This window comes from Sapajus apella, unplaced genomic scaffold, assembly GCF_009761245.1.
Source record: "Sapajus apella isolate SASKATOON/1434 unplaced genomic scaffold, GSC_monkey_1.0 scaffold1, whole genome shotgun sequence".
NCBI classification, from domain to species: domain Eukaryota; kingdom Metazoa; phylum Chordata; class Mammalia; order Primates; family Cebidae; genus Sapajus; species Sapajus apella.
The window spans coordinates 1,210,007-1,237,984 of record NW_022436941.1 but is presented as its reverse complement, the minus strand read 5'-3'; the positions used below and the strand labels follow the sequence as shown (position 1 = coordinate 1,237,984).

The 27,978-nt window shown below is 44.4% G+C and overlaps 1 protein-coding gene, 1 long non-coding RNA gene and 1 other non-coding gene across 7 annotated transcripts in view; 2 read left to right on the top strand and 1 right to left on the bottom strand.

The window, feature by feature from the left end:
* LOC116525813 overlaps nucleotides 1-27,978 on the bottom strand; it is a 373,035-nt gene that overhangs the window by 110,727 nt on the left and 234,330 nt on the right. The window lies entirely within an intron of this gene.
* FGF1 (fibroblast growth factor 1) overlaps nucleotides 1-27,978 on the top strand; it is a 110,255-nt gene that overhangs the window by 47,658 nt on the left and 34,619 nt on the right. The window contains exon 1 of one of the 5 annotated variants that reach the window (XM_032241754.1): nucleotides 25,469-26,190. The exons of the other annotated variants lie outside the window; for them this stretch is intronic. The gene's annotated coding sequence lies outside the window, so the exon portion shown is untranslated. Of the gene's footprint in view, nucleotides 1-25,468; nucleotides 26,191-27,978 lie in introns of those variants that run through there. 5 annotated transcript variants of the gene reach the window in all.
* LOC116554383 lies at nucleotides 27,294-27,430 on the top strand. The gene has a single exon (XR_004270196.1). It is a non-coding gene; the product is annotated as a small nucleolar RNA SNORA36 family (small nucleolar RNA).

Genomic DNA, 27,978 nt, shown 5'->3' with positions numbered 1-27,978 from the left:
CCCCCCTCATCCTCGCCGTGACTGTTGTCATTACCCCCCCATCCTCGCCGGGCTGACCTGGTGGAGGAGGACCCTCCTGGCTCAGGTCGGATGTGTCTTTTTAACAATTCACACTGGATATGTGGGCACAGCTTCACAGAGGTCTGAGAGGCCACAGAAAGGAGCTAAATGCCTGTAGAGGTAACCACTGGCTTTCTGGAGACGCTCTGTATGTATGACTGGCTGGGCTGCCGACCACAGGGCTCAAAAACAGCCACCAAGAGTTTATCCCCAAATACCCAGAAGAAAAAAAAAAAATGAGACAGAGGAAGGAGGACGGAGCCTCCCAAGAGAAGGCTGTCTATAAATGGAAATGACACTGAAAGAAAACAAATCGTATTTGATGTGAACCCATTTTTGACTCTGTCTGGAAATCCAGGGTAGAAGGAAGTGGAAGGGACAGGGAGTGAGTGAGCAGATGTGCCCAGGATGAGCCTGCCCGCCCGGGCCTGGCGTGGACACACATGTGCACTGTGATGAGGTGATGAGGAAGGGCTGTGACCACTGCTGGGGTACCCACTCCTCTGGCCAGTCCCAGACACAGCCAGCCACTCCTGGGCCACTTCTGTGCTGTGATGTGTGCTGGGCTGCAGTTGTGGGCCCAGGGCTGAGATGGGGAGCAGCAGCCTGGGGCGGGCACAGGCAGTGTGGGGAGAAGATTCAGGGGGACTGCAAAGAATACCATGGGGCTCCTGGGCACTTCTGCTTCCTAAAGGGGTTTAAGGGTAATTAGCTCACAAGGTAATTGTGAGTGGCCTTGAATGGGATGTTCTACACAGGAAGTACCTAGTAAATAATGAATCAGCACTCTCTCCAGAGCGGCGCAGAGCCTCCATCCCCCAAGGCTTTTAGGTCTAGTTCTGCAACTCACCTGCCACGCAGCACTAGGTGACTTCTGAATGTCCCAGTGCCTCATGTGTTTCTTCATTCTCAAGCATTAGAGAAGAACTGTGACCTTATAATCTAAATGGCTCTACTTCCGAATCTCTAAGAGGCACCATTTGGTGACATGTTTTTTACTATGTGCAAACACTGTTAAGAACCTTCCCAGGAGGTTATAGCCCAAATACTAAGACCTGGTGTCAGAAAGTCTGGGTTCAAATCCCAGACCCATTCCTTCCTGGAGATGTGGCCTTGAGCAATTATGTAACTTCTCTGGGTCTGAGGCTCTTCCTGTGGAAAATGGACATACTAATAATCCCTCCATCGCGGCATTCAGAAAGAACTGTGAGGCAGTGCAGAAAGAGGCACTTAGTAGGGCGCCTGGGGGGAAGCACTGAATACACATTCCTGCTTATCGTTATCACAAATTCTCCCAGATGAGGCCACCTATTACCCCTCTATTACAGCCCAGAAATTTGAGGCTGAAAACAGGGTAAGTGTCCACACGGTGGGATATTATTTAGCACTAAAAAAAAATGAGCTACCAAGCCACAAAAAATATATGGAGGTATTTTAAAGGCATGTTACTAAATGAAAGAAGCCACACTGAAAAGGCTATGTTCTGCATGATGTCCTCCATAAGACATTCTGGAAAAGGCAAAACTACGGAGGCAGTACAAATATCAGTGGTTTTCAGGAGTTAGGAGGTGGAGAAGAATGGATTGGTAGAACATGAAGGATTTTTAAGACAGGAAACTACCCTGTAGGAAACTATAATGGTAGATACATGTCATTACACACTTGTCAGAACCCATAGAAGGTATAATGCAAGAGTGAATCCCAAGGTAAACTGTGGACCTGGGTGATAATGATGTGTCCCATAGCTTCATTGATTGTACAAATGGACCACTGTGGTGGGCGATATTGGTGGTGGGGAAGGCTGTTTAGGGGTGGGGCTGGGCGGGAGGAATCCCCTGTCCTTTCTGCTCAATTTTGCTGTGAACCTAAGACTACTCTAAAAAAATAAATACTATGAATTTAAAATAATAAGGTTAAGCAACCCAGCTCCTAAGAGGCAGAGCTGGGATTCAACTCCGAACCCAGAACCAGGGATCTAACCCACTTCTCTAGGCAAGTCATGCTGGGTTCAGGCTCCCGTGGGTGACGAAGGTTACCCAAAAGAAGGAGGAGGAAACCCAGGGAGGAGAGATACCGGGTGATCTTGGGTTCTCACTACACCTTTCTCGGTACTCAGGCAGGACCCCCAGGCCTCATAGCTGCCTTCCTTCACCTCTCTCTGAGCAAAAGCATGAATAGGGAGGAGACATTGAAGCTGCGTTAGCACCACTTCTCCCATTACCACATTTGGCTCTCAGTGGGGGCGACCAGGGCTGTGTGCACACTAGGGATGAATTTGTATGTTAAGCTATGTATTTTTACTTAAATTTAAAATGTTCACCCTTCTGATTTGCTCCTCGCCCCAACACAGGAAGTCCCCATGTCCCACCTGTATGCATTTCTAGAACCAGATGCTTAAGACCGTTGCTCAGATTTCCCTGTGAGAATAATAGAGTCATGGGGACTGCATGTTTGAGATTTCTATCAGTTAATACTAGAGCTGTTTTAACTACTGTTGCAGTTTCAAATAACAAGGCCATAGTATACATAGTGGGTGTGTGTGTATATATGCACATCAAATATATATGCACTGATTATAAAAATGTATACGTATTACAAATATGTGTGTATATATATACACACACATATATAAAATGTATATGCATTGATTATAAAGGGGTCAAACAATAATAGTCATGGGCATCATTCTCCCTGCCATCATCATTTATTGGCCACTTAAGAAGTTTAGGTTCCGGGTTAAGCAGGTCACTCAAGCCTTAAGTCATTTGATCTTAAAATTCCTAGGAGGTAAGTGTTATAATGACTACCTTTCTGCAGATGAGGAAACTGAAGCTCAGAGAGGCTACTTAATTTCCCAAGGGCACACAGCCTAAGTGAGGGGTGAGGCCCAGGTTATCAGAATTCACAGACCTTGTTTTAAACTACCATGTTCACCTTGATTGTCTTTCTGAAGCTTTTGCAATGTTATCTTGATAAATGTCATAGATTCCCTCTCTCTTCTCTAAAAGAGAACGGGTAACACAAATGTCATACCCCAGCATGGTGCCTGGCATAGAAGAGCTGTCAATCAGCATCATCTCATCATCTCCATCCCTCCCCCCGCACGCCCTGACTCCACCATCTCTCTGCTCCTCTTTCTCCTTCTCCTTCTCAGAGGAAACATCTGTCTGTCCAGTGCCTCCCAAACTGGAAGAGGCCTAAAAATCACCTGGGGATGTTTATTGCAGTGTAGATTCCCAGGCCTGACCCATGAAGATTCTGACTCAGTAGATTTGATGCAGGGCCCAGGAATCTGCATTTTAAAAACAAATGACCCATGTTCTACACTTGATCTTAGCCAAAAGGCCAAGATGTGATCAAATGTCGCATGTAATTCTGATTTTGTTGTTCCTTGGGTCATACTTCCACAAACACTAATCTGGGGGTTTTTAAAGAAAATGGTTTTTTCTTAAGAAATCTGTTAAAAGTACATATGGTTAAAAAAAAAAAGTCAGAAAGTTTAAAAGAGTAGATAGTAAGAGAGATATACACCTCTCCCCATGTATAAAGATGTTCATGGCAGCAGTTTTGGTAATAGTGAAAAATTAAAATCTCCACCATTTATGTATAATCCCCTAGGGATTATACATAAATGCAACATAAGCTATTTGCAAGATGAGGATGTACTTAGAGTAGAAATAACAAATATCATCAATAATGTATGAAAATGAATAATCCCAGAAATAATATTGAATAACTGAAGGCAAAATGCAGCACCATCCATCCAGAGCACGCTGGTGATGTGTGTCACACACACACAACTCATCAGAGCGGTTGCCGGGAGGAAGGGGGATAGAAATGTTATGAAAAAGGGAATCAAGAATGATCTCAACTTTCTAATGTTTTATTTCTTGTGTATAAATAAAGATCTGAGGTAAATTTGAGAAAACATTAACATTTGTGAAATCAGATTAAAATGCACACAGGTGTTTATTATTTTCCTTTTCGTTTTTCTTTTTTTTAAAAAAAAAAAAAAAGTAGTCCCCTCACCCCCTGGTTGCCTTGTTGCCTCTGTGGAAAGCGCCCTGCTATTGTTTTCCTGGGTCTGCCTATGTCTATGCCTGTCCCTGCATTAACAGGCACACACATCTCATCCATATTCTTCATCCAATTTTCTCTGACCTCCTCCAGGGCCTGGTCCTATTGATTAAATTCTCTTTCCATCTTCAACCCATTCAGACCATTTCCCTGCAGGCTTCTTCTCCAGTGACATTCTCAGGTCTCGTATCTGAGAAAAGCTTCTCTCCATCCCTCCTTCCTCAAGACATTGTTCTCTCAAAAATCCTCAGTCCAAAATGCTCCAAAATCCAAGGTTTTCTGTTTTGTTTTTTTTTTCCGGCTCTGCTGCCCAGGCTGGAGTGCGGTGGCATGATCTCCACTCACTGCAACCTTCGCCTCCTTGGTTCAAGCGATTCTCCTGCCTCAGCCTCCCGAGTAGCTGGGATTATAGGCATGCGCCACCACACCCAGCTAATGTTTTGTATTTTTAGTTGAGATGGGGTTTCATCATGTTGGCCAGGCTGGTCTCGAACTCCTGACCTCAAGTGATCTGCCCACCTCTGTCACCCAAAGTACTGGCAGCATTACAGACATAAGCCACCGCGCCCGACCCAAAATCCAGAATTTTTAAGCACCAACATGATCCACATGTGGAATGTTTTACACCTGACCTCATGGGACAGGTCACAGTCAAAATGCAGTCAAAACTTTGTTTCATGCATAAAAGTATTGTAAATATTGTATAAAACTACCTTCAGACTATGTGTATAAGGTGTACATGACACATAAATGAATTTAGTGTTTAGATCCGGGTCCCATCTAAACAGGTGGGAGTGGTCCATTGGTGGGGCCCTTTAAACTAGATTGACAAAAGACAAATTAAGAGAACAGCAAATTTCCGAACACATGCATTGCATGTGAATGTGGGAGTACTTAGTACTGACTACCCCAATGCGATGGTGAGAACTTAGGTTTATGTAGCCGCTTAACAGAAGAGCAAAAGATGTTTAAAGAAGTTTAAAGAAGTGACAAGACAAAGGAAAAGACTTTGAGTTTCTAGAGCAGCAAATTATGGAAAATAAACATATGGGAGAAACTAATGGCAGAGGAGGGCTAGTTGGTGAGGTTTGTTCCAGTGGTTAACTTCCGTCTTTCCTGGTAGTAGGGGGTGCAATTTTGCAAATTCATGCTCTGCTTTTAGGCAAATGAGAAAGGGCAGAGAGCCTTATCGGCATCTTCTCAACTGCCTTTAACTAGAAATAATGGATACACCAAATTGGCTTATTTGGAGGTGCTACCCTTCCCCCTCCCATCACCACCGCCTTCCCCATGTCCTCTCCTTCTTGCTCCTCCACCTGCCCATCTCTGGGGCTGGACTCAAGGGTCACATCTTGATCTTTATGTTTTCTTACTTCTCTGCAGAAACTGGTACTTTTGTTCACTCCCTTCTCGACCTCTCCTGTTATCCTGACTTCTATAATCATTCTTTATCAGTTTCTGTTCTCACTTCATCTCAGCCTCCTCTTCTCACGCCCGTAGCGGGGCTCCCCTGCAGCCCACAAACTCCCATCTTCTTCTCAGCTCTCCCCAGCTCCGGACTCTAGCCATCAATGAGCATCACGGGGAAGGTGTCTGCTTCCTCTGCAGTCCTTCTCAGAACCACATCTCCACTGTCTGAGGGACACGCCCACCTCCATGTCCTGCAGATAGAGCAAACCCAGCAAGCCACATTCAAAGCATTTGCTCCTCAGGAATCTCATATTTCTGCTAGACCAGTGCTCCTCAAATGTAATATGCAGACAAGTCACCTGAGGAATCTCGTTGAACTGCATATTCAAGAAAGACCCGTCTGTGGAGGTGACATCAGAGCTGAGATATGTGCAGTAAGGAAGTGGACCAGCAGAGATCTCAGGGAAGAGGAGTCTTCCAGGCCGAGGAAGCAGTTTTTCAGGCAGAGGGGAACAGCAAGTACAAAGATGCCGTGGCAGATCTGTGCTTGGTGAGTTCAAAGATGAGAAGGAAAGCCACAGTGTAGGTAGAGCACAATGAGCAAAGAGGAGGAGAAGGGAGTGATGAGGCCAGGGAGGGGCTGGGGCCTTTTACTTTTTTTAACGGTATCTTCCATGGTATCCAAAAATGTGCTCAGCACATAGAAGGCTACTCATTACATGTGCTAAATAAATGAATGACTACAGTATGTCCTAAGATGATTGTCTGAGATTAATTTAGTCATTAGTGGTCAAAAGTGGGAGACTTTCTTTTTTTTTTTTTTTTTTGAGATGGAATGTCGCTCTGTTACCCAGGCTGGAGTTCGGTGGCACCATCTCCACTCACTGCAACCTCTGCCTCCCTGGTTCAAGCAATTCTCCCTCCTCAGCCTCCCAAGTAACTGGGATTACAGGCACCTGCCACCATGACTGACTAATTTTTGTATTTTTAGTAAAAACACAGTTTCATCATGTTGGCCAGGCTGGTCTTGAACTCCTGACCTCAAGTAATCCACCCGTCTTGGCCTCCCAAAGTGTTGGGATTACAGACATGAGCCACCACATCCAGCTTAGCCCTAGAGGGCTGGCTGATGGTTCCTGACGACTCCCGTGTCTCTGGCTTATTGGTATAGAACTACCTCATGCAATGCACAGTCTCAGCACAGGTGCATCGCTGTTCATCTCCAGGCATGTAAACTGCCTCAGGCAAATAGTATCCTTGAAAGAAGTCTGAATCTCATTTATGAACTCACTAAAAAAGCCTGTTATTAGAAAAGTCAGTGGTATATTCTTTCCTAAGAAAAACATGACATTTGTAATTTTTTCATTATCACCATGGCTACCCCATGCCCAACTTTTATAAAACTGGACTTCGGCCCATGTTTCTTTCTGTAGGTGCATGTACATTATGCTAGGGCCCTGGGAACTGCTGTTGGGCCCTGATCCTTTTATGACCTTATGCCCAATCTGTCCAGGAGGCTTCCTTCAAATCGGATTGATTTATTCTAATACATTTTGCTTCACAGCGTGCCAGGTCGCAGATTCTGAAGTGGGGAAGAAATGATGACGGGGTCAGACATCAGGTGGTGGGGTCTTGGCACAGAGGTTCACAGAAACATAGAAGGAGAGAAAGGCAAGATAGAAATGAGCAGTGACTGTAGAGGAAGGCTGGAGTGTGGCCTGAGCTCAGGAGGGTGTCAGAGGTAAAGGATGACTTCTGGAGGAAGTAAGGGTTTGGAGGCTGAGTGAAATAAAGAAATAAAACGGAAAGGATGGAGGAGGCCATTGGAGGAAGGGGTGAAAGAACCACACTGTCAATTACAGCAGCTGTCACCTACTGAATGTTGATTACACACCAGGCATTGTGGTAAGGGTTTGATAGAGATTGTCTTTCTTATCCCAATGACTCTGTCGTAGGTACTATTATTTTACTCATTTTACAGATGAGGAACTTGAGGATCAGAGAGGTTAGAGGGCTTGCTTGAAGTCACAGAGCTTCTCACTGGAAGAGCTGGGATGGGAACCCAGGTCTGCTGGATGCCAAAGCCCAGGTTCTTACCCACTCCTTCCACCACCTTCCAATACTGACTCAGGGGCACTTCCTCCCACCAGGCCTGCTGTGGGCTGAGGAATGCAGTGTCTCCCAGCACCCCAAAGAGTGAGGTGGTGGGTGATGAGCTAATTCGGAGGTGTAGCTCAAAAGCCCTGCTATGACTGAGCTGTCTGCCAAGGCTGCTAGTGCTCAGAGCAGAGACATTCTCATCCGCCATCAGGGAATACTCACTCCATTGTGCTGGGCCCCACCTAAATGTTTTTTATTGCCTGCCCTTCACCATGAGTAACACCACTTTCCATTTTAAGCTGGGAGCTTCAGGAGATGACTGCATTTACAAGCCGGGGTTTAAAGCTAAGAGCTGCCTGGGGATTACTCACCCACTTCAAGACGGGCAGCACAATGCATCCTCCCACTCAGGATGCTGCTGGAAGATATTCTTCCTTGCCAAAGCCTACAGGAAATCTGGTTTCCCCTGGAATCCAACTAGGAATGGTACCAGAAAGCTGGCAAGTTCACTGGTTCTCCAAGTGGAGCCACCGTGCTGGTTTCTGGTCCCCTCATGTGTGCAAAGGTTTTGTTGCTTGTTCATTCATTTGGCATTTGCTGAGGACCTACTATGGGCTACGTACTCTGCCCCATGATGGAGAGACTGTTACAAGCTAAACAGCTTTTGTCCCTGTCCTCAGGGAGCTAACAGTCTGGGGAGTGCAAGGATAAACAGACAATTATAGTAAAATGTCAGAACAGAATACGCTAAATGATATGACATGCAAGCTCAGGGGGTTTGGAAACCAACAGCCAGAGGATTTATACCACGGAGGGATGAAGGATGAGGAGGAGCTGGCTCGGTTTCCTAACTGTGAGCAACCAAAATTGACTCTAGAAAGAGAATTCAGAGAACGTGGGGTTGCTCCTAGAGTCACTGGGAAGGTGTGGTGGCCCCAAATCACACTGCAGGAATGGTCCAGCCAAACCGAGATGTACGTGTGTATGTGTGTGGTGGGGAATGAGGGGGCGGGTGTAACTTTCAAATACGTGTGGTGGGGATTCAGATGCTGGGCGGTCAAAAAGGATGACAAATTTCCAGGACAGCAGGTAGAATTAGGGAAGGTGTGGAGGAGAAGGCTGTCTCAGAATGACCTAAGCTATTCTGAGTCAGAGAAACCAAAAGGAACAGCTTAAAGAGAGCACCAACTCATCGAGGCAAGCAGGCACTGGGGCCATCTGGCCAGGCTCTTGGGGGAGTCCTTAGTGAGCGAGTTCACTGCTCAAAGAAAGGCTTTGCCACTTCTGCAGGGAAGCCAGCCACGGGCCAGCAGGTAAGTATGTTTTAAGCCTTTCCTTTTTTGTTTTAGGGCTCCTGGGGACATTCTGGAAGGCCACGGTTCCCACCACAAGCCTTGAGATTACAGAGCCTAGCTAAACCGGAAAAATGTTGTCTATACGAGAATTGGAAAAGATGTTTGGGAGACGCCAATAGGAAAATGATAACAGCCAACCTTTATTGCTTGTGCTAACATGAGCTTACATACATTATTTCATTCCATCCTCATAACAAGCCTGTCAGTTTAGATGAACAGACTGAGGCACAAGGATTCGAAATGACTTGGCTAAGATCCCATGGTTAGCGAATTGTGGAGCTGGGATTCAAATGTAGATCTGTTTTACTATAACTAAGAGTCTGTTGATAGAAAACATGAAAAAGCGAGGGCCAGATGAAGAATGTTACGTGCGTAAGCGATTGGAAGGAAGCCTAATTCCTCAGTGATCACCTCTCTCATGGGTACCATTTTGAAACGTAAGGTCAACGATTGCTTCCTACTGATAAATTTTCAAATTGTATCCAAAAGGGAAAAGCCCTGTTTTCTTAGAGGGAGCCTTAAGGGAGGAACTTTAAGCAGTATCTCAGGGTATCGCTCCCTAGGTTGCAGCAAGCGGTATATATAGCATTTTAAAATTGATTTTGTTGCCGGGCGCGGTGGCTCAAGCCTGTAATCCCAGCACTTTGGGAGGCCGAGGCGGGTGGATCACGAGGTCAAGAGATCGAGACCATCCTGGTCAACATGGTGAAACCCTGTCTCCACTAAAAATACAAAAAATTAGCTGGGCATGGTGGCACGTGCCTGTAATCCCAGCTACTCAGGAGGCTGAGGTAGGAGAATTGCCTGAACCCAGGAGGCGGAGGCTGCGGTGAGCCGAGATCGCGCCATTGCACTCCAGCCTGGGTAACAAGAGCGAAACTCCGTCTCAAAAAAAAAAAAAAAATTGATTTTGTTAGAATAATAATGTCTCTGACTATACAAATAATACATGTTCCTCGTAGAAAATTAGGAAAAAATAGAAAAACATAAAGAAGAAAGCAAAAATCATCTTTACTTATACCACCCATCTCCACTCAAATGAATGGCTGTTGTCATATTTTGGGGTGTGTGTGAGAGTGTGATTTGTAGTCTCTTTTTCCAATGCATATACGCTGATACTATCTTTTAAATTACAGTTCTTTATATCTTCGATAATTGTTATGACCTTGCTAGTTGTTATAACCTCAAGGGAGAAGTATATCACAACATTCAATTTTGCAAATCTGTTGATATGTAGTATAAGCTGGTTTGTTCAAATGAGGAGGCAGAAGCCACAGAGCCTCCTGGGGTGCACTGGATACAGTGTATGTGCAAGTGCCTGGTCCTTTAAGAAAAACCTGGTTTAGGCTGGGCGCAGTGGCTCATGCCTGTAATCCCAGCACTTTGGGAGGCTGAGGCGGGCAGATCACAAGGTCAGGAGTTTGAAACCAGCCTGGCCAATATGGTGAAGTGAAACCCTGTCTCCACTAAAAATACAAAAAAATTAGCCAGATGTGGTGGTGCATGCCTGTAATCCCAGCTACTCAGGAGGCTGAGGCAGGAGAATTGCTTGAATCCAGGATACGGAGGTTCCAGTGAGCCAAGATCACGCCACTGCACTCCAGCCTGGGTGACAGAGCAAGACTCCATCTCAAAAAAAAAAAAAAAAAGAAAAGAAAAACTTGGTTTCTCCTTATTTGTCAATATTTCTAGCTGGTAAGCATCACCTAAACAAATGTTTAGCATAATGACTAACCTAATCAGGCAATCATAGATTTATTAGGAGAGATTTATTCCACGCTCTACCCTATGCATGGCATTCATTAAAGTTGTCTACACAAAACACAGAAGAGCACTTTCTAGGACTCAGTTCCAAGCGGAGTCTGTCCTGATTCCATTTCCCCTTCGCTGGCCTAGGGGATCCCAGCTCTTCCCATATCCCAGCCAAATGTAGTTCAAAAAGCCACAGTCCAACACCCGCAGCTCTTTGGCTCTCTCAGGCAGGGGTACAGCAAGGCCGTAACGGACCTCAACTGAGCACCTCCTCTGGGAGCCCACATGGCTCAAGCCAGCACAAAGCCAAATCTATTTGGTGACTGCTGTTGTCTGCTCTTGGCATACCATATGGCACCCATTCCTGTCCTTTACCCAGATCATCAAGACAAAGTCCTACCAGTTCAGGAGCCCTGTGTGTTCCTGCTTCAGAGTCTAGACATCTGCTTTGTGTTGGGAGTCAGTGGCCGGTCAAGTGCTTGCATGATGCAGCTGGATTTACTGATGCAAAGTTACTGGCATGTGAGTTTTCTGACCCTGAAAATGCCCCACACAGCTATCCCCTCAGGCCTCGATCAGGGCATTACCCCCAGGCCAGGGGGACAAGGAAAATGAACTTGAGTGTACTTCATGGGTGATAGCCAAGAGGGAAAAACAAAGCTCCTAGTTTTTTTCTTCCCTTCCTGTCTCCATGTGACCTTTTCTTCCTGGGTCATTCCTGGTCCTGGAGGTGAGATCAGTGCTGAGAGCATCCATTTGGCAACCCAGGAAGCCGAGGGTCAGCTGGCTCCTCTGACAGTGCTGGATGCCCTAATGTGCTCCTCCTAGAAGAGGGCTCTTTTTAACTCTTGCTCTTCTGCTTTGTTTTACCACGCTTCATTTGATTTTCTTTGTACTTACAAAAGTAAGCAGCTGACATATGTGCCTATTTGAGAGTTTAGTCATCTCGTTGCCACCTCAGACCCATTTTTTAGTTCCATGAAATTCATAAGATTCTCTTTACATATTTCATTTGTAAACTGAAACTGAACAATAATTCAGATGCCTAAAGTACTTCTTAGCCCTGGGAGTTACTTAATTTCTCAAGATCTCAGTTTTATCATCTGTAAAAATGGAGAAACACCGCTTATACTGTGGTGCTGTTACAATAAATTATGAGATAACATATATACTCAATAATATAGTACAAATAAATTGGATTCAATTCATTACAATATGTTTTATTTTGTTTGTTTGTTTATTTATTTATTTTGAGGTAGAGTCTTGCTCTGTAGCCCAGGCTGGAATGCAGTGGTGTGATCTCGGCTCACTGCAACCTCCACCTCCTGGTCCCGGTTCAAGCAATTCTCCTACCTCAGCCCCCCAAGTAGCTGGGATTGCAGGCCCAAGCCACCATGCCCAGCTAATTTTTGTATTTTTTAGTAGAAATGAGGTTTTCACCATGTTGACCAGTCTGGTCTGGAACTCCCGACCTCATGATCCGCCCACCTCGGCCTCCCAAAGTGCTGAGATTACAGGCATGAGCCACTGCGCCTGGCCGTGTTTTATTTTTATGACATATTTACCTTTACAGCAACCATCTATGGCAAGTGATACTGGTTTTCCATTTTCATTATTGATATCAATTTCCATTTTAAATGAAATTTCAGTTTAAACTGAAAATACTTCAAAAATACTAATAAAAAATACATTCTGGTTGTATATATTTAGATTATTCAAGACAAAAATATATAGAAAATTAGCTCCTGCAGAAAAAAGAAATGACAAACACAAGAAGACAAGAAACCCTAACTGAACCTCCAATCAGCCAACTAACCAACCAGACAGCAGAAATCTCAGATCAGATAAGGACTAAGAAGAGTTGGAGAAAGCATGCAAAATAATTTTCAATGGCGGCCGGGCGCGGTGGCTCAAGCCTGTAATCCCAGCACTTTGGGAGGCCAAGGGGGGTGGATCACGAGGTCAAGAGATCGAGACCATCCTGGTCAACATGGTGAAACCCCATCTCTACTAAAACTACAAAAAATTAGCTGGGCATGGTGACGCGTGCCTGTAAGCCCAGCTACTCAGGAGGCTGAGGCAGGAGAATTGCCTGAACCCAGGAGGCGGAGGTTGCAGTGAGCTGAGATCGCGCCATTGCACTCCAGCCTGGGTAACAAGAGCGAAACTCCGTCTCAAAAAAACAAACAAACAAACAAACAAACAAATAATTTTCAATGGCTTTTTAACCACTAAGGCCAAAACAGCAAAACAGGCAGTTAGTCCTCATTGCCCCTTCTTTTTGCATCCCTTACAACTTCTCTCGTTATCCTGGACAATCTCCACTGGAAAGTCTGAAAGCATTCAACATTCTCCATTAGAAGAACCACCTAAGTGTGGGGTCTCTATACTCCCAAACTATCTTTCCCTTCCCTGCAATCAAAACTCTTCTCTTTTTGTAATACGTATGTCTCCAAAGTGTTATCCAGAAATCCTAGTATTCAATTTAATAAACACCAACAGATATTCACGGAGCATCTACTAAGTGAATGGAGAGAGTATATGTCTATGGGGGAAGGGAGTGCACAAGATCCAATCCCTGCCTTCGAGGAGCTGAAGATTCCCAAGGGAGGCCAAAGGGAGGATGCAAATAGCTCTAATTGCAGGGTCAAACGCAGTAACTGCCACAAACAGCTACAGCCAATATGCACAGGATGTCATAGCAGGAAACAACTTTTGGCTTAGTGGGGATGAGGACAGGTTCAGAGGGAGACAGCACTGGTTCTCCGAGAAGCATTTGTCTTTAAAAAGCTTGTATTAACTCTTGTGCCCTACCCCGCAACTGGTGGATTATTTTGAGTCTCTTGCCTATTCTTGGCTAACAACTGGAAGAAGTCTCTGCATCCTGCTGTTTTTTCTCGGAGACGGGCCATCTCCCTGCTCATGCGCATCACAAAGTCTCCAGCCCACAGGACAGGCTTAGGTGCCTGTGGCTTTGTGCACGACCCTGACACCACCTGGCAAAGGCCTCAGCCACTTCCTCAGAGAGACCCACCCCAACCATACTCCACCTCCTGGTACACTCTCCCCTTCCAGCCCCCATGGGCTCATTTCTACCAGGAGATACGGGGATTAGCACCATCTTAGATGTTCTTAGTCAGCTATTCACTTTTTGAAAATTTAGTATCTCCCTCTATAGGAATAAAAATTGACAAGGAAAGCAGGGTCTTTCCTTGTTTACCCCTGTGTTCCCAGTGCCTGATAAATCACAGTATTTAATAAATATTTGTTGTATGAATTAATGAATAATAGTCTAATTCAGTTTCTTCCCTAGTTTCTTCCTCTCTCTGGTTTGTTTTTGTGAAGAGGGGTCAAGGGTTTTAGAAAATATATATGATTCATTTCAAACTGACTTAATCAAAAATACTCATACTTGGGTTCAGTATGGCAATTGACAAATTAGCAGAGTTTAAGAGACTTTGGTTAGTGAGGAGACTGGAGCCAGCTCGCATCTTTCCAGGTAAACTGATATGCCAACTGGATGGGACAGGTCATCATTTATCCCCCCCACCATCGTTCCTCTTGACGAATATTTTTTTCCAGCTTTACTGAGGTATGACTGACAAATAAAAGTTGCTCATATTTAGGCACTATGCTGTGATGTTTTGATCTATGTGTACACCGTGAAACGAGTACTGTGATCAAGCTAGTTAACATATCCATCACCTCTCATCATTATCGTTCTGTGTGTGTGGGGAAAACACGTAAGATCTACTCTCTTGGCAATTTTCAAGTATACCGCACATTATTAACTATAGTCACCATCTGTGCAATAGATCTCTAGAATCCACTAATTTTGTCTAACTGAAACCCTGTACCCTTGAACCAACATCTCCTCATAGCCACTCCCCTCTCCCCAGCCCTGGCAAACACCATTCTACTCTTTACTTCAATGAGTTTGACTTTTTTAGAGTCCACATATAAGTGAGATCATATGGTATTTGTCTTTCTGTGTCTGGTTTCTTTCACTTAGCATAATGTCCTCTAGGTTAATCCATGTTGTCACAAATGACAGGATTTCCCGCTTTTTATGGATCAATAGTATTCCATTGTCTGTATATACATTTTCTTTATCCATTCATCTGTCAATGGGCACTTAGGTTGATTCCGTATCTTGGCTATTGTGAATAATGTTGTGGTGAACACAGGAGTGCAGATATCTATTTGAGGTACTGGTGTAATTCCTTTGAATATATACCCAATAGTGCGATTGCTGATCATATGGTAGTTCTACTTCTGATTTTTTGAGGAACCTCCATACTGTTTTCCATAATGGCTATACCAATTGTTATTTCCACAATAGTGTACAAGGGTTCCCTTTTCTCCACATCCTCACCAATACTTGTTATCTTTCATCTTTTAGATATTACCTATTCTGACATTCATGAGGTGGTGTTTCACTGTAGTTTTAATTTGTGTTTCCCTAATGATTAGCAATGTTGAGCATTTTATCTGTACCTGTTGGCCATTTGTATGTCTTCTTTTGAAAATTATCTGTTCAGGTCCTTTACCCATTTTTAATGCCATTGTTTTCTTATTGTTGAATTGTTTGGGTTCCTTATAAATTATGGATGTTAACACCTTATCAGATGTGTTTGCAAACATTTTCTCCCATGCCATAGGTTTTCTCTTCACTCTGTTTCCTTTGCTGTCCAGAAACTTTTTAATGTGACGTAATTCCATTGAACTATTTTTGCTTTTGTTGTCTGTGCTTTTGGAATCATATCCAAAAAATGATCACCCAGACTGGCGTCAAGAAGCTTTCCCCTACGTTTTCTTCTAGCAGATTTACAAACTCTGGTCTTCCGCGTGAGACTTCAATTCCTCTTGAGTTGATCCTTGTACTTTGTGTGAGTCAACACATATTTATTAAGCACATATTATATGCCAGGCTTGTGCTAGACATGGGATAAAAAGCTGAGCAAGATAGGGGTTCTGCCCTAATGGAGCAAAGTAAGAGGAACCATTCAGATAACTAGCATTCGGCCTCTGGGGGGATGTCTGAGGGGGAAGAAATATCCTGGGGGTTGTGGCAGGTGGGGGTGGCAGTGATGTTGGCAAAGAGAGGTCCAGGCCCACAGAAAAGTAAGTTCAAAGGCTCAGGGTGAGAGTAATCATGGACCATTTGAGAACTAAAAGGAGTTCACTCTTTTTTGAAGCCACTGATGGTTCAAAGCCGGGGAACTCTTGGCCCATGTGTCTTTACTCAGTATAAAGACCAGGAGAGCTTGGGGGCATAGAGGGTCACCAGCTATCCTCAGGAAATGATTGGAATGAAAGCTCTTCATTCACTGCCATGCTTTGTTTACCATCTGAGGATGGAGCCAGAACATGGATTCTTAATGACCATTTTCTGAGTAGATGAATGAAGCCCTCATAGATGGTCTCAGCTTTCTCCTCTACCATCACCAAGCCCCACAGAGTCATAAGACCAGAAGGCATCTTGAGAGTCAGCTGGTCCACCCTTCCCCTCCAGGCTCTGTCCTGCCCTTCAACCTCCCACAAATGGCACTATTTTGTAGATTTTATAAACTACAATAGCATGACTTGTAAATTGGGTTCTTGTGGTCATATGCACACCGAGGGAGAGACAAGGCATCCTGGTGAGTCCAGGGCAGGGTGCAGAAGAGCAGGGACCACAGTCCTGGATGCCCAGGCTGCATGGCAGGCAGCGAGGGAGCTCTGGCTCCCAGCACCATTGGCCATCTACTAAGACGCCATGGTGCTTCACTTACAAATCTGCCTCTGAAGGTCAATGACCTCCACATTCTTAAAGCAGCACATCTCGTTTGCATATTATATTCCTGGTATCTTTGGTGTTGGGATTTTAAAATTCGAATTTAGTTCATCTCCTAGTACCGTGCACTGGCTAAATGCTGCTGTCTCTCCCAGAGAAGGCCACTGGGCCGACATATTCAAGGTGTCCTGGCTAGAAAGCTGCGTACAATGGATACTGCATTTGACCCATACCCATATATACCACTTGATCCTATGACCTCTTACTTGGGTGATTGCAACTGGTTTCCTGCCTTTCCTCCCTGTCTTTCCTCCAATTTGACACTCGGCAGCCAGAGTGACATTTTAAAAATGTAAATCTGATAATATCACATCCCAGCCTGAATGTTCTATGGTTTTCCACAGTCCTTCAGACAGATGCCTACAGGACCCTTTGTGGCCTGGCCCTGCCAGCTTCCCCAGCCACAGCCCTCTCTCCTCATCCATAATGGACTCTTTTCAGTTCCCCCAAGTAAAACTTGTTCTCTCTGGACTCAGGACCTTTGCACATGCTTTTACCTGCAACCTCCCTCTCCCTACTCACTAGTAATAGAAATACTCCTTCCTCTAAGAAGTCTTCCCATCTCCCAGGCCCTATAGGTAGCTTAATACCTGGCTCCCATGGTGACCTGGCCTTTGCCACTATAATATTCAGTTCATTCAAAATCCCTTGCATGGAGAGAGGTCTTCCCCACTAGAATTCAAACTTTAAGAGAGTCTCACTGAGTCTGTCTTGTTATCCACAACATTCCTTATGTCTAGCACATAGTAGGTCTTCACTGAATATGTGTCAAGTGAATGAATGAATCCTCAGATTCTTAAATAGTTGCGAACAACTTTACCAAATAAAATAAGCGGCAGAGACAAACTGAAGCATAACAGGACCTCATGGTAATTCTGTTATCCCACCTGCCTTCCTCACCCTAACGGCCTGATGTCATCGTATTATGGGCTTGTGTGTTGTGATTAGGTCCCAGTTCTTGAGATCTGGTTTCTGGCTCAGTTCAGAGAAAGCTGGGCCTTTCTACCAGTCACCATCGTGATCAGCAAAGCAGAACCTTGGAGCAAATCAGATAAGGTGAAGATGCATTGGTGTGCCTGCTAGTGACCCATCCTCTCCTTGCACTGAAGAGGCAGAAAATCCTGCCCCAGCCTCACACAGCAAAACAGAGCAAGAAGGATGGGGAGTCTTCTCTTATGTTGCCTTACCCTCTGTTTTATTTTCTTCCCCCCAGCAACAACAAACAATAATTCAGTAAAGGAAATATGAGTAATGGAAAGAAAGAGAAAAAAATAAACATATCAAAATGGGCAGTGTCCCCGGGGCCACTGCTTTTAAAGAAAACAAAAGAGTAGATTTGGAGATATTTCAGTGGCTTTGCTAAAAAGAGAAAAATAATCAAGCTCGCCCTTCCTTTCTAGGCTGCATTGCTTTCCTCTGTCTTGATATAGAAAAAATATCACCCAGTCTAGGGAGTCTCACATCAGAGTCCCCTGTGGAGTCTTATTGAATATGCGGGTGCCAGCCCCGACGCAGGCCCAGCAATTCAGAGCCCTTTGTTGGGGGAACCCCCGTGATTCCCATGCAGGTGGGCCCTACTTTGCGGACCAAAGCTCAGGGTGGGAGTACCATGTTATGTCCTGTGCCTTGTAACACAAGATGAAGCTCCGGTACAAAGCTCAAGTCTGGCCAGGCACAATGGCTCACACCTGTAATCCCAGCACTTCGGGAGGCTGAGGCAGGTAGATCACGAGGTCAGGAGTTCAAGACCATCCCAGCCAATGCAGTGAAACCCTGTCTCTACTAAAAATACAAAAATTAGCTGGGTGTGGTGGCAGGCACCTGTAACCCCAGTGACTCAGGAGGCTAAGGCAGGAGACTCACTTGAACCCAGGAGGTGGAGGCTGCAATGAGCCAAGATCGTGCCATTGCACTCCAGCAGCCTGGGCGACAGAGCTAGACTCCATCTCAAAAAAAAAAAAAAAAAAAAAAAAAGCAGCAGCAGCTCAGGTCTATAACTGGAACTCCAGCATCAGGCACTGCAAACTTCTTGCAAAGTTAAGCGCCATAAGCTTGACTTCGGATATGCAGAAAAATGAAGACTGTTGACTTCTTTTGTAGGAGGGGCCAGAGGCCTATTCCATTCATTTTATTCACTTAAGCCGACACTAACTGAGCTGCCCCCATAGGGAAGGACCTGTGCCAGGTACAGTAGAAAGGTGACAATGGTGATGGATTTGAGCAGGATGAAGACGACGGTAACTCACATTTACTAAGACCTCAGTACGTGTCAGGCATTTTATATGCATTATCTCATTTAATCCTCCCAACACCCTATGAGTTATTATTATCATCCCCATTCTGTGGACAAGAAAACGGAATAAAACGGAGGCACAGGGCAGTGAAGTGACTTGCCCAAAGTCACTCAGCAAGTTAGTGCCGAGCTGCATGGGAAGCCAGGTCTCCCTGACTCTGGAGTCTAGTCTCTCTTAAGACATTCAGCCCCTGCCTCTCTGATACTTAAATTAAGTGGAAAGCATACAAGGAAATCAAAAGAACTGCAAATTACACAGCTTTCTGCAACAAGGAGCAATCAACCTGGGGACATCTAGTGAGTCTTATCCTGTTCTGGTTAATTACTCTATTTGTTACTCTTTGCTACAAGCAGTCATGAAAAACAAAAACAAAAACCCAGCAATAACCAAAACAACTATTTCCCCTCCTCCATGGAAGGGTGGAGTCAGCACATTTTTACAGAAAGTCAAGCAGTCCCATTACCCATGAAAGTATAGGAGCCAGAAGCTCTGCAGTCCAAGCTGGGGAGGGAGACTTCATTATTTTGTGAACTCCCAAAGGAAGAAAGGCATTCGTAATACTATTTATGGTGAGCTTGTCACATGCTGGGTACTGCACTATTCCCTCTACATGTTACTATCAAATTTGATCTTTGCAACTCTATGAGTAAGTACTATTCAGATGAGGAACCAGACTCAGAGAGGCTAGCAACTGGCCTGTAGTCACCCATCTGCTCAGTGGCAAGGGGTCTGAATTCCAGCCATGGTTCTTACTCAGAATCTAGGCTGTCTCTTATTTTAAATTCAAGGATACCATTTGGAATGTTAAGTAAACAAGAATTAACAATTGTCTGCCATTTTTAACTTGGCTGTGTCAAGCCTCACTTCAATCTGGGAGACTGGATTCTTATTTCAGCAAGTATTACTGACTGCCTTCAATACACTATGCTCTGTGCCAGGCGCAAGAGCCCTGCATTTAATAAGTGGGAGATGTGATTACAGTGGATAAAATGGACACACATAAAACACTTAGAGGAGATTTCTCTAGAGGGAAGTCTTGATTCAACAGAGTCATCAGTGCCTAGAGATTCACGGAGGAGCTGAGCTTTGAACAGACACTAGGAGTGGAGGTGAGGTCAGAAGTCTGGGAATGAGCTTTGAACAGAGGTCGGAGCTGAGAGACTTCTGATGGTGGCGTAGCAAAGCAGTAAAGTGGCCCCTGAAGCGTCAAAGGCAAAAGGCAAGTCCAAGGCTGCTTTTGGCCAGTGCTGCGGTGGGCGTTCTGCTCCCCGTGAACCTGGGGCACGCTGGACTCCGGCAACAGTCACAGGCCCACGGGGCTGGAAGAGCATCCCTCAGGCAGGGGCACACGCACAGAAATGGGTGCAGGGAAATTCCATGAGTGCTGCTGTGCATCTTCAGAGCAAGTTTAAACAAAGAGACCAAGCCTCCACTTTTATGAGGGGACTCTGACACCAAAGTCAGCAGACCTAAAACTTTCACATTAATTTCTCTTCTACCTTTAAGAACAGACATATAAATCAGAAAGTAAGGAGAGATACGTCAAGAAGTATAAATGGAACTCAAGCCTATAACAGGTACACAAGTTCGGAAATGTCTGAGTAAAAACCTTAATAAAGTGCATGTGCTTTCGCCCAGTAATTCCATTTCCATAAATTCTTTCCAAGGAAGTAATGGGATGGTGGCAAAGATGACTACAGCAGTTTTGCTTATATAGTGAAAAAATGTAAAAAAAGTAAACAATGTAAATGTCCATCAATAAAGGGTTAGTTGACACACACTAACCCTTAGTTCAATACACTAACCCTACCTTAGTAACTAATGAAAGACATTAATAATACTATTTGTGGTGAGCTTGTCACATGCTGGGTACTGCACTATTCCCTCTATATGCTACTATCAATTTTTATCTTTGCAACTCTATGAGTAAGTACTATTTAGATGAGGAACCAGACTCAGAGAGGCTAGCTCCTTGTATCCTATCGTGGACTCCTATGCAGCCATTACAAATGAAGGTGTAGATTTACGTTTATTAATGAGGGGTAAATTCCTGATGTATTGAGTAAAGTCAGATCATAAAGAATAGGTTATAAAACAGTTCTCTGTCTATATATGATTCCACTTTGTAAGATGCTTACATCTCTATGAACAGAAAAAGTTAGCAGAAGGTATCTCTGGTAGATAGGATCGTGGACAATCTTTTAAAACTTTTTCTTGTTGTTTATCTGTATTCTCTTTTTATATCACTCCCTTATAGTTAACGGTTTGTAAGTGGACTGAGGTCCCCCGCTTTGCTGAATTGACACAACAGCGAAGCAACCGACCTTAAATATTAACTCTTTGTTTCCCAAAAGTATGGGACATGTGCTCTTGTTGATATAAGAGACACTCTGAGTGGTACTGAGACGTATCTTTCAATAACACCTCAGAGGGAAAGGAAACACCCATGTTTAAGTCTCCTCAAGTCATTTTGTTTATTCAAGGAGAAAACCTTGGCTTGGGACAATTGTTTTCAACTTCCGTAGAAGAACTGCTCTTCTCTCTTTATAACCAAAAGAAAGCAGACAGGGGGCAGCATCTAAGCAGAAGTCAATGTCATTGCTGCGCTTCACTGTATTTTTCTTTGTGACTGCCTTCTATTTATAGGAATTTTTTGCGATTACACTAGAAAGATAAAGCTTGCTTTAAATAAGAAAATTAGACCAGGCACGGTGGCTCACGCTTGTAATCCCAGTACTTTGGGAGGCAAGGTGGGAGGATCGCCTGAGGTTGGAAGTTCAAGACCAGCCAACATGGCAAAAACTCATCTCTACCAAAAATACAAAAAAAATTAGCCAGGCATGGTGGCATATGCCTTTAGTCCCAGCTAATAGGGAGGCTGGGGCAGAAGAACTGCTTGAACCCAGGTGGTGAAGGTTGCACTGAGCTGAGATTGCACCACTGTACTCCAGCCTGGGCGACAGAGCCAGACTCCATCTCAAAAAAATAAATAAATACATAAATAAAAGCAAAGAACTGCTTGTCAGTAATTTAAATACAATTTAAAGATAAAGAATGAGTTAAGAGGATAATGATCAAAGCAAGTAAGGCAGCGCACGTGTATTGAAATCTGAGGCAATGGGTGTAACCCTTAGTGAAGATAAAGCTGCCCCTACTGGAATATCTGTGCACTGAAATATCCCAATAGTTCCCCCAGGTCTTGATTTCTATCTTATCACTTTAATATAAAAACAATAGCATGGAAATAATAAATGAGCAGTCTGCTCAGGTGATGACCCAGCCCGTGGGGAAATAATTTCAGAACAGGATCCTGAGAATGTCCAGATAAATCCTGCTGGGAGACTGATTGAAGAGATAGGTTCCTAAGAGCAGATAAAATTTCTTTGCAATGTTTGCTCTGAGGAAAGAGGCCCTTCCACAGGAAGAAGGTCAAGTCCGGTCTATTTTTATAAGTGTTTTTCAAGTGGTTAGTGGACGTATTTCCTGTGGTTCCCAGGAATTCTGCAGCAGGCTCTCAGGAGGATGTTGGTGATAGGGAACAGGGACTTGATGAGTGAGAATCAATAATTATCTCTATATTTGCTTCACTTTTTTCTACAAAAATAATCTAGGGGAAAAACACTTGCTTTGGAAGAGCAAAGATCACTACAACAAAGAGGAGAATGGGACATGAGTCCCTTAGTGTGTAGCAGAGTCTTTAGGTCAAGATTCTACAAGCTGCAGACGTATCTGTTCACTTGTTCCCTCCCTCCCTCATTTACTCAATAAATATTTGAGCAACTTCTCTACGCCAGCCATCACTTGATGGCTGGGCAGAAGGTGTTGAATAAACACAGCTTCTGCCCCCCAGCAGCTTACAGTCCAGTGTGGGGAAAAGATGTCAAACAAAGAAACGCATGGATGGATATATAATTAATTACAGATGATGGTGAATGTTGGAAGGAAAAGAACAGGTGTCTGCAAAAGAGAATCATGAGGGTAGAGAAGGAACTACCTTAGTTGGGGGAGCCAGGGAAGACCTCTTAGGAGGTGGCACTTTAGCTGCCCTCTGATGGGAAGCAGCCCATGGAAAACTGTTAGGGAAGAGCATTGCTGCAGAGGGACCAATTTGTAGGAAGGCAGCCATGTGGAGGAGACCATAGTGGGCTCAAGGACCCCAGGGTATGTGCAATGGCTGGAATAGAAGGGCAAGGGAGAGGGGAGCAGTAGGTGAGGCCAGACCATACAGGGTCTCATAGGCCATGGTAAGGTTTTGAATTTTACTTTATGGAAATGGAAAATCATGAAAGATTTTAAGCTAGGGAGTAGCCAATCTGATATAGGCTTTATAATATCTCTCTGGCTCTGTGTATAAAAGTGTTGGGGCTGGGCGTTGTGACTCTCGTCAGTAATCCCGGCACTTTGGGAGGCTCAGGTGGGCAGATCACAGGTCAAGAGATCGAGACCATCCTGGACAACATGGTGAAACCCTGTCTCTACAAAAATACAAAAAGTAGCTGGGCATGGTGGCGCACACCTGTAGTCCCAGCTACTCGGGAGGCTGAGGCAGGAAAATTGCTTGAAACTGGGAGGCAGAGGTTGCAGTAAGCCTCCATTGTACCACTGCACTCCAGCCTGGCGATAGAAAAAAAAAGTGATGGGAAGGGGCCAAGAACAAAACAGGTGGCTATTTCAGAAGGTAACACAGGAGCTGCTGGTGGATGGGACCCACTGTGGGCAGTGGGCTTGGTAATAAGTATGTAAATGTAATGACCCTTCACTGTAGTCCAAGGCTTGATTAGCAGACCTCAAAAACGTCAGCCAGATAACACAGCAGGGACCAGGATGAGGGGTGAGAGGCACTTGCTTTGGGTAAAAATATACTCAGCACTCAAGATAAATCGTATTGTAATGCAGTATTTTTCTTTTTTTTTTTTTTTTTTTGAGGCAGAGTCTTGTTCTGTCATCAGGCACCAGGCTAGAGTGCAGTGGTACGATCTCAACTCACTGCAATCCCCACCTCCCAAGTTCAAGCAATTCTCCTGCCTCAGCCTCCCGAGTAGCTGGGACTACAGGTGTGCACCATCACGTCCAGCTAATTTTTGTATTTTTAGTAGAGAGGGGGTTTCACCATGTTGGCAAGGATGGTCTCGATCTCTTGACCTCATGATCTGCCCGCTTTGGCCTCCCAAAGTGCTAGGGTCACAGGCGTGAGCCACCGAGCCCAGCCTAATGCGGTATTTTTCAAAAATCCAATTTAATGCAAAATATTCATGATGAACAAAATATTAAATAATATTAATAAAGACAGGATGAATAACAGTGATAATGTGAGCAAAACAAACTTGAAATGGGCCCCCATGAGGCTTACATTAGTGTGCATGTACGCTTGTGCGGAGTGAGACAGATAATAACAAACAAAAAAGTAAATACAATTCTAAATTATCATAAATGCCATGAAAGAAACACATTTCGGTCTGAGACAGAGAACAAGGAAGTCAGGAGGGCTTCCTTAGATAGGCTGGGCCTAACGTAATTGGACTCGGAGGAAAATAGTCTGCCTAGAAATGCTATGTGTTAATGAACATTTTTGCAGTACAGCACGGTGGCTTATGCATATAATCCCGGAACTTTAGGAGGCCAAGGTGGAAGGATCGCTTAAGGCCAGGAGTTCAAAACCAGCCTGGGCAACACAGCAAGACCTTGTCTCTACTGAAAAAAAAAATTCTTTTTTTTTTAATTAGCTGGTCGTGGTGGTATGTGCCTGTAGTCCCAGCTACTTAGGAGGCTGGGCAAGAGGATCACTTAGGCCCAGGAGTTTGAGGCTACAGTGAGCTGTGTTCGTGCCACTGCACTCAAGCCTGGGCAACAGAGCAAGACCCTGTTACATACAGAAAAATAATTTTTGCAAATGAAATCTATCAAACTTCCTACATAGTATAAAATTTTACAATCTAATAACAGAAGTTTTGAACAGATCCATATGAAAGTTATTCTCACCACTGAGGGTTCAAGAGTACAGTATCATGAAACACTAGGAAATGTTCTGGCTTCTGTCTGCCCCACCCCAGAGGCCTATCTAAATGTCTAGATTTATCAAATTTCATAAGAGCCCATTGAACCTGACAATGCCAAGGAGGAGCCAAGGAATGCAGGATCTTGAACGTGAAGAGGAATTATGTGCGGAAAGATGGCAGCTCTGAGAAGCAGGGAGAAGTCGCTCTGACGTTCCTCCTTACGTCTTGTTGCCTAATCTGCTTTCAAAGGCCAATAACTTTAAAATTCTCCATTTTTCACACAACCCCACCCAACGAAGCGAGTCTTTAATCTCTAAACATGACAGGGGGCAGTGGACATGAAGGATATAAATGGCTCTGAAAGGTCAGCTAGAAAAAAAGAAATGAGGAGAGAAACCTTGAGGAGTTGAAGGGATAAACGCAAACCATGCTTTGAGCTACCTGCCAAAGTTAAAGAAAACTCCCATGAGAGGCCACGTTTGAGGGATGAGTCAAACTACGGTCATAGTTATCGGCAACTACCTCTAACCTCATGATTTTTCTGATAAATGGCATCTTGACTGCAAAGTGCACCTTCCTGAAGGTGCTAGACACCAAGGCAGACTTATCTCTTAGTATAGCTTCTTAGATTCAAGATTTCAACTCACCTCCAAGCCCTTTCCTCCCTTAATAGATACCAGTCATGTCCTGGGGCCTTTGGTGATGTTCTCTTGCTCCATCTCCTTTCCATAAAGGAGGATTCCTTTTCCTGCCAACAGCTGGGCTGTGAGTGGAGCCAGGTGTAGAATACCAGTGATGTGGTCACAGAACCATGAGAGCCATCGGTGGTGCTGAAACAGGGCAAACGGTGCAAATGGGAGAATGGTTCCTCTTGGACTGTTTGTGTGGGATCAAAGGGAGCTGGCAAGTATATGGAACCTCTAAAAATAGAGCACGTCCTTAAAAAGAAAGAATGCAAAAAGAAACAAGTTTTACTTTGTCCTAGTGTAGGCTCTGCAAACACTCGGCCCTGGAAGGTTGGCACCGGGGCAAGTGACTGTTTTCTTCCTGCCCTTTGACTATGACACCAGCTGGATCCGTTTGCAAATCCTGGGTCCTGCTCCCCTGCCTGCTTCCTGCGTGGTGCTTGGGGCATGCTGGGGCCTCCATGGCCCCCTTTCAAGATCCAGAATAGACTCTGACATATGAAACGAGCTCCACGGGGTTTACATTCCTTCTTCGTATCCAAGCACCTTAATACACAAAGCCGCATGCTGGGATTGCTAACTGTTCTTCCAGAGATGCCTGGATATCGTCTGTCTGGCACAAATGTGAGTTTCGTCCTTTTTATTTTTTAATGTTTTGAAGGAGCCTGAGACCCTTGGAAATGGGGATGACATTATAAACTGATGTTTTGGGACTGAGGGTTTTATTTTTGACCAAGCCTCAGATTTGCTTTGGTAAGCTGTCCAGCCTCTCTGCATCACACTTCTCTTGGCTGGGGAAAAAGGGGAGGTGTTCATCTAGCCCATATGATGCAGGAACAGCAAATACAAAATGATTATGAAGTACCTGATACAGGGATGGTGTCTACACCATACCTATCCAGAGAAGCTTGTTTATTCATACCAAATTCTCAGTGAAACCCCAACTGCTGTCAAAGTTCAGATATCAACCCGCTAAACACAGTTCATATTAACAAGGATAACGATAGCTGGCTTTCCTAGCACTCGCCATAGGCAAGGTCCCTCCCAGGCCTTGTCCTGTTCCTTTCTCATGGCACTGTAATGGGATCAGCACTCTTAACAGCTTCATTTTACAGGGAAGACAGAAAGGTTACATGACTTGCCTGGTTTGCAAGAACTTAACAACACAGCAAAAACCCAAATCCAGGTCTATGACTCTCAGGTTGTGAGAATTTCCATTTTCATGACATTTCCCATCCAGTCTGAAGTAATCTCTGGCCTCTCCCCTGCCCTTCATCTGCAATGACAAAGGACCGCCCTGACAAGGGCCAAGATGGTCTCACAGGCTACAGGGTGACAGTCAGGAAAGTATCCCGGTGAAGAGGACAGACCAAAGGGGAGGAACTTGCACAGCTGCATTCGATCAAAACAGATATCTCCTTTAGAGCATGAATGAATGGGCTATACACGTTACCGGGGCTGAGAGAGAAAAAAGAATAGAGAAGCTCAAGGGTCACTCGGTTCAAGGGGCATTTTATTCTCTTATCCACATTTATTCGGCAATGAAGAGAGTAGACTCTGGAGTCAGCAAACTCTACCTTCAGATCTCAGTTCCAACATGTTTTAGCTTGGTGCAAAAGTAATTGTGGTTTTGTCACTATTCCTAATATTTACTGATATGACCTTAAAAAAATGACTTAAACTTTCTGAGCCTCACTGCCCTTAGCTGCCAAATGGGGAAACTCAAGCAATGCCTTGAGTTCAGTCGAGGGCAGCTTCCCTTTTCTGTTCACTAAACTTTGGAACTTTGGGGCATTAAAACAGGCTAGGGGAGGTGATTACATAGAGAATATTACTCTATTCATTTCCCTCCTAGCCAAAACAAAAAATGCAATACTTTCCTAACAGAATTGTTTTGAGGATTAATTAATGTAATGTGCTTAGAACCATATCTGGCATACCGTAAATGTTCAAAAAGGGTCACTGTATTATTTGTAGACCTATTTTATTATTTACAGGTATGTCCAGAGTCGGCTATTGAGTAACAAACGGTAGGGCAGGTCCTCAGCATTTCTAAAGAGAAAACAAACACATCCTTCAAAAGACTGCGTCTGGAGAAGCTGACTTGTCTAGGTCAAAAGGAAAGAAAAAAAAGACGCAGCAAACAAACCATCTTCCTATAAGCTGGAAGGCTTGCTGATTTCGAGAAAGGAATGTCGTTGCTGGGCTGGTTCTGGAAATTGTAACTTGCACAACAGATTCAAAAGATTTTTGGAGACACATCAGTAAGAGAGGGCTAAAGGAGGCAGCGGAGGGCTGCCAGAGCCCCTGCAGAATCACTTTGCATTTGGCACAAAGCCCTGGGACTTTAATGTGTCCGTCTGCAGGAAGGATATTTCCATTTAAGATGTGTGCAGTTCTTCAGGATGGCCC